This window comes from Mobula hypostoma, chromosome 2 (assembly GCF_963921235.1).
Source record: "Mobula hypostoma chromosome 2, sMobHyp1.1, whole genome shotgun sequence".
Lineage (NCBI taxonomy): Eukaryota > Metazoa > Chordata > Chondrichthyes > Myliobatiformes > Myliobatidae > Mobula > Mobula hypostoma.
This window is the reverse complement of record NC_086098.1, coordinates 195,599,483-195,605,596: the sequence shown is the minus strand read 5'-3', so window position 1 is coordinate 195,605,596 and position 6,114 is coordinate 195,599,483. Positions and strand designations below refer to the sequence as shown.

General features: G+C 41.3%; 1 long non-coding RNA gene across 1 annotated transcript; it reads right to left on the bottom strand.

Annotated features, from left to right (window-relative positions):
- Positions 1 to 1,034: 1,034 nt before the first annotated feature.
- Positions 1,035 to 5,688, bottom strand: LOC134336496 (uncharacterized). The gene is made up of 3 exons (XR_010015807.1): positions 5,568 to 5,688; positions 3,869 to 4,069; positions 1,035 to 3,103 (listed from the first exon to the last, which is right to left on the bottom strand). It is a non-coding gene; the product is annotated as an uncharacterized LOC134336496 (long non-coding RNA).
- Positions 5,689 to 6,114: the final 426 nt, after the last annotated feature.

Below are 6,114 nucleotides of genomic sequence, written 5' to 3'. Positions count from 1 at the left end.
GGACAGATCATCTGATATGTTAATGCCCAGGAATTTAAAGCTACTGATTCTCTATACTGCCATCCACCAATATAGACTGCAGCATTGTTGGTCTCTTTCCCCTTCCTGAAGGCCTTTTGAGTTCAAATTGGCAGACCAGACAGATGTTGCCACTTAGCATATCAAACATGGTTGCAAGTAGAAGCAAAGGATTTTGTTTACTTGCCATATTTGTGTACTCAGATACAGCCTTAACAACATTAATTTTTGGTGTCTAGCTCTTTGCCATAAAAAGTTTTTAGAATATTTGTGTTAATTAGTTTCTCCCAAAGGCATTTGGGCTATCAATTACAATGTGCTTCCACTATGTATCTTAAAGGAAACACTTGTCAACCCTAAGTATTGAAATAAACAGTCTCATTGTAACTATTGAAATTGTATTGAATCACCTACTGTTACCTTTGACCTGAAGGAAATAAAAATGTGTTGAACCTTTGGGTTTGTGAGCCTCTACCAAGAGTGTCTCCAGAATGATGCCTGCTTGTTGTGACAAATAAAGACTTCAATATCACTATTTTCAGTGTCTCTCCAATTACTTCAATCACAGTCACAACTCTTGAGGGCTCGTCTGGGACACAGTCCTGACCCATTGTGTGACCAGCGACTTCAGCAGTCTAAGGGGATGAACTTATTTTTTTAAAGTGTAGCACTCATACTTAACTCTGTTTAGGTCAATGACCACAAGATCACGGACTTTCAAAGGACCTGGTCGAGAGCTGAGCTGTTGGATATAAAATCAGGTGTGTGTTTCTGTGTTTTGTGTAAGGGACCAGCTACCAGTAAGTGCTGGGTGGTTTGTTGAGACAGGGCCACCAGATGCGAAAGGTGGTTACTGACCTTCAGCATACTTGTTCGAAGGTCAGCGTGGTGTTACGTACCCCGTAACTGGGTTGCCAAACCAGCAGAAATGGATCACTCAGTTGGAGTCTGGAGTACTAGAACTAAGAAAGTTTTATTAAAGAAACAAGCAACACAGTAATCGAAAGGATAATAAATGCAACAATTCAACAATGATAACCACACATGTGCACAGAATTAAGATAACAGCATCAATCAAGCTCTATCGTTGTCTAGGGGTAAATGACCAATTTCAAAATGACTCAAAGTTCAGTCCAGTTTGTAGTTCAGTTCGCAGTAATCGTTGCCATGGCGATGGACAAGGTGGGGGAAGAGAGACAGAATAGGAACAACTGATCATTCAGAACACTGCTTCACTCACAGACCAGCGGGATGGCTCACAAACAGCTTTTGGGCAGGTCCTTGGTGATGTCACCTGAGGTCACCGACTGTGACCCCTCCTCCAGATGCGGTCGATCCTCTGCAGTGAACCCGGCACCCAGGCAAGGGCGGACACACACCGGGTTCCCGCTGATCGTACCTTTCCACCCTTGTCGTTGTCTGGGACTTCTCACCCACTCGTGAGAAGCGCACCGCTTCCAGGGTCTCGTTACCTCGGGTGGCGTGTGTGTCTGTCTTAGCGAACCTGTCCCTTTTTATCCCCCTGCTGGGGTATCGCCTGTCCATCACTTCAAACAGTTCAGGGTTCAAAGGGGGGAGCCGCTCCAGACAGCTCTTCCTCCCACATCCCTTCATTACACATCTCCAGACGCTGCTCCATTGTTCCTTATCTCTCCTTCCCCTGAGGGCAGGTGGCAGACCAACTGCTGATGCCACTGATGCTAGCCCAGGCCAGCAAACATCTTAATTTTATGTGTATTCTCGTAACAGTGGCTACTGAGAGCACTAGGATATTGTGGAAGAAATCATTTGGGACTCTAGAGGGTGCGTGTCTACTTGTTCAGTAAGTGTAGTATGGCTACTGAGGACATTTGGGTCGTGTGGGAGATACCATTTGGGACACCAGAGGAAGCTTGTATACTTGTTTGGGAATTGTTTATGTGTGTGTGAGTGTATGTGGGAAGCCCTGAGAATCAAAGCCTAAGGTGGGTGATAGTGAAGAAATATTGAACTTTCTACATAAAAGGGATGCAGCAACATCATGGACTTAATTATGAAGAGTGGAGAACTCATAGAGCATATACTCCATAAATTTGAGAAGGTTCAACAGGGAATGCACAAAGCCAGGTTGGTTAACACCTGGAACATTGGTAGTGGTGGAAAACCCAATCAAACAGGAAGGGAGATAATGCAACAGTCAGTCTATGTAAATGAATATTTGCAAGAAAGAACAGAGTGCCTGAATCACATAATATACAAATAGAGTTACAGAAGAAAAGAGATGAATACAGAGAACAGTGAGATAATGTACAAGTTGAACTGGACAGTTAGAACACTTACAAAGAGAGAAACGTGGATGAAAATCAAGCAGAACAATTAGAACAACACAGGAATGAATTTGTCAGGGATCTGGGCAGACTGAGAGCTAAGTGGGATAAGGCCCAGCAGGTGGGGCTCGCGGGGCAGCAGCCATGGGAATAATTGGTGAGGACGGTGCTGAGGTAAATTAGAAGCACTGGACCGGAGATTTGACAAGTGGGAAAGTAGCTACGAACAGGAGAAGTTATACACAGGACTGCATTACAGAGAATCTAAGTGATGAACACCAGCATGCTGTGCAACATCTGCTGGAAGCAGACCCACAGATGAAAGAGAACGGAAGCACAAGTGCAGAAGCAGGAGTGTGTCAGGAAACCACAAGTATAGTTTAAACTGTTAGCTATACTTTGTAATGAAGGCTGGTTCTTGGTGTTAGATGATTAGTTGTATTACTTTAATAGAAAGATATTGGGGAAAAAGATGGGAAAGGATCCGAGTTAAGGCAGAGACATCAAATTCCATAACCTTGGTGGCAAGGCAGACTAAGAAAGGAGAGATGTTGCACACAGCATCAGAGGCAGTCACCCCAGCTGAACGTGAACGAACACAAAAAAAACCAGCACCCTTTCAGTGTTTGAACCAGCAATTGAACGGACAGTCCGGTATGAGGTCCTTGTAGTTATGCAAATAGAGACCACGCTAAGTCCTCTAATAGATCAATCAAAAACACTGATTGTCAAGTTCATTCCGATAATCTTCTGTCATGGCATGGAAAGTGAACTGTTGCCTGTGAACCCAAAACAAAGTTATGTTGCAGTGACCTGTCCACAGATACTGATTCTGATAGTCCTAGCAATCAAAGATTGAAGGCGTGAAGAGGATATGATCAAATTTCTGGACCTTCCATTGCCACCCCTGTGCAGTTTTGTAGATAGCCAATTAGCAATGTTAGATAGTGTAGATATAGGTAGAGACTGGGTCATGATGGTTACTGGAGAAGAGATCGAAAGCAAAGGGCATTTTCATTGCCCTGCTTAATCAGATCCTCCATAAAGTCCTGACTTCCTGGGACAGATTTCTATCCGGGGCCAAAAAGATGGTATGTTAGGAAGTACTCAGAGTTATGTGAATATAGCAGATATTAATTCAAGTGAGAATCAGTCTCTCGTTCTTATTGTAAATATAAATATGTTCAGGAAGTGGGCCATTAGCCTCCAATTTTTATTGTAAATTGCAAGCAGTAAATTGAAGTTAAACTTGCTCATATCCAAGAGATTGTACGTACAACATTAAGACAATGGGTTTATGTTAATTGACTTGCATCAAAGCAACATGGTTAAGTTATTTGCACCATTGTTACTGGAGTTCAAGCTGGCAGATGTGATGGATGTCGTACCATATCAAACATACTCTTATCAATGGTTCCTATGTATCTCAAAGGAACCATTTGCAACCCTAAGTATTAAAATAAACAATGTCATTGTAACAATTAAAATTGTACTGAATCATTTAATGTTACTTTTGATCTTAAGGGTATAAAAAGGTGATGTACCTTTGGGTTTGGGAACCTCTACCGAGAGGGTCTGTAGAACGATGCCTGCTTGTTGTGATGAATAAAGACTTTTATATCACCAGGTTCAGTGCCTCTCTGGTGACTTCAACCACATTCACGACAATTAGTCAGCCGATGTTTTATTTTTGCTGATGTTACTAAATTGAGTGGAAAGCAAATTGTGCAGAAGATACGGAGAGTCTGCAGAAAGACATAGATAAGTTAAATGAGTTGGCAAGGGTCTGGCAGATAGAGTACAATGTTGGTAAATGCGAGGTTATCAATTTTGGAAGGAAAAATGAAAGAGCAGATTATCATTTAAATGGTAAAAATTTGCAGGATGCTGCTATGCAGAGGGACTTAGGAGTGCTTGTGCACAAATCACAAAAGGTTGGTTTGCAGGCGCAACAGGCTATCAAGAAGGCAAATGGAATCTTGGCCTTCACTGATAGAGAGATTGAATATAAGAGTGGAGAGGTTATGCTGCAGCTGTTGAGGGTCCTGGTGAGGCCCCACCTGGAGTACTGCGTGCAGTTCTGGTCTCCTTACTTGAAGAAGGATATACTGGTTTTGGAGGCGGTGCAGAGGAGGTTCACCAGGTTGATTCCAGAGATAGTGGGGTTAGACTATGAAGAAAGATTGAGTCGCCTGGGACTGTACTTGCTGGAATTCAGAAGAATGAAAGGAGATTTTATAGAAACATATAAAATTATGAAAGGGGTAGATAAGTTAGAGGCAGGAAAGTTGTTTCCACTGGTAGGTGAGACTAGAACTAGGGGAATGAAAAGAAATGAAAGAGCAGATTATCACGATTCAGAGGAGTAGATTTAGGAAGGAGATGAGGAGGAACTGCTTTTCCCAGAGAGTGGTGAACCTGTGGAATTCTCTACCCAATGAAGCAGTGGAGGCTACTTCAGTAAATATATTTAAGACAAGGTTGGTTAGATTTTTGCATAGTATAGGAACTAAGGGTTATGGGGAAAAAGCAGGTAAGTGGCGATCAGCCATGATCTTATTGAATGGTGGAGCAGGCTCGATGGGCCAGATGGACTACTCCTGCTCCTATTTCTTATGTGCTTAAGTTCTTCATGCACACCTATATTTTATCTCCTACATCATTATTTCTTTTTTCCACAATAATCTTTGATACAACACTGTATTGAATATCTTCTGGAAATCTAAGTATCATACATTGATCAGTTCTCTGTTATCCACAATGCACGTTACTTCAAAAAACTCAGTAAATTGGTTAAATGTAATTGCTTCACATAAGATCATTTTGACACTGTCTGGTTATCCTCGACTTTTCTAAAATGTGCTCCTAAAATATTTTTAACAGTAACTTCGTATGAGTCAGATACTAAGCTGACTGATCTGTTGATCTCTGTTTTGTTTCCTTATTTTTTGAATAAAGGAAATATATTTGCTATTTTCCAATCTAAATAAACTTTCCCAGAATCTCTGGAGTTTTTGAAAATTAAATCCAATACATTAAATATTTCAGTTGCCACTTATTTTAAGATTGTAGGATGTAGTCCATCAGGTTCCAAATACATCAACGTACAACTTCAACAATCTGCTCAATGCTACTGCACTGGGTATTGTAATTTTTTCGAGTACTTTCTTATGTCCACTTACTAAATTAGTTATTTCCAGGATATTTGTTGAATTTGCGACAATGAAAGCTAATTAAATGTACCTGCTTCATCCAAGTGGTTGACAAACCATAAGAAGTTGCTTTATCCTTAACTATCTTGGCAATTAGTGCAGATATTTGAGACCCAGTTTTATCTTTGCTTGCCTTGTTACTCTCATTTCCTGTGTATGTGTATGGACAATGTACGTAGCTAGCTGGCTGTCTTTTAAAGTCATGAAAAGTTAATTATTTTCCAATGTATATTTCTCTCCAGTTCATTGCTTCACAGTTCATCTTTATGTCACTGGTCATTTCTCCCAAAAGATGGTGTGTTTCTAGCATTTGCCATCTTCTGTTTTAAATTACAATGGCAACAGTGTTTTGTTTTAATAGCTCTGCCTCAGCTGGTGATATCAGGTCTCCTCAGATCTAGTCAACATGCTTACTTGAACCTGAAGACTCTTGCGCTGATGCTAATTCATTGCCTGATCCCTGCAACAAGGTTATATCATGAGGCCTTCCACTGGCCGGGGTAGACTATGGTTGCTGTGTCCCAGCTGTCTACGTGATAGGTAAGCCTGTTCGCAAGCCAGGGAAAGCAAGCTGTTAC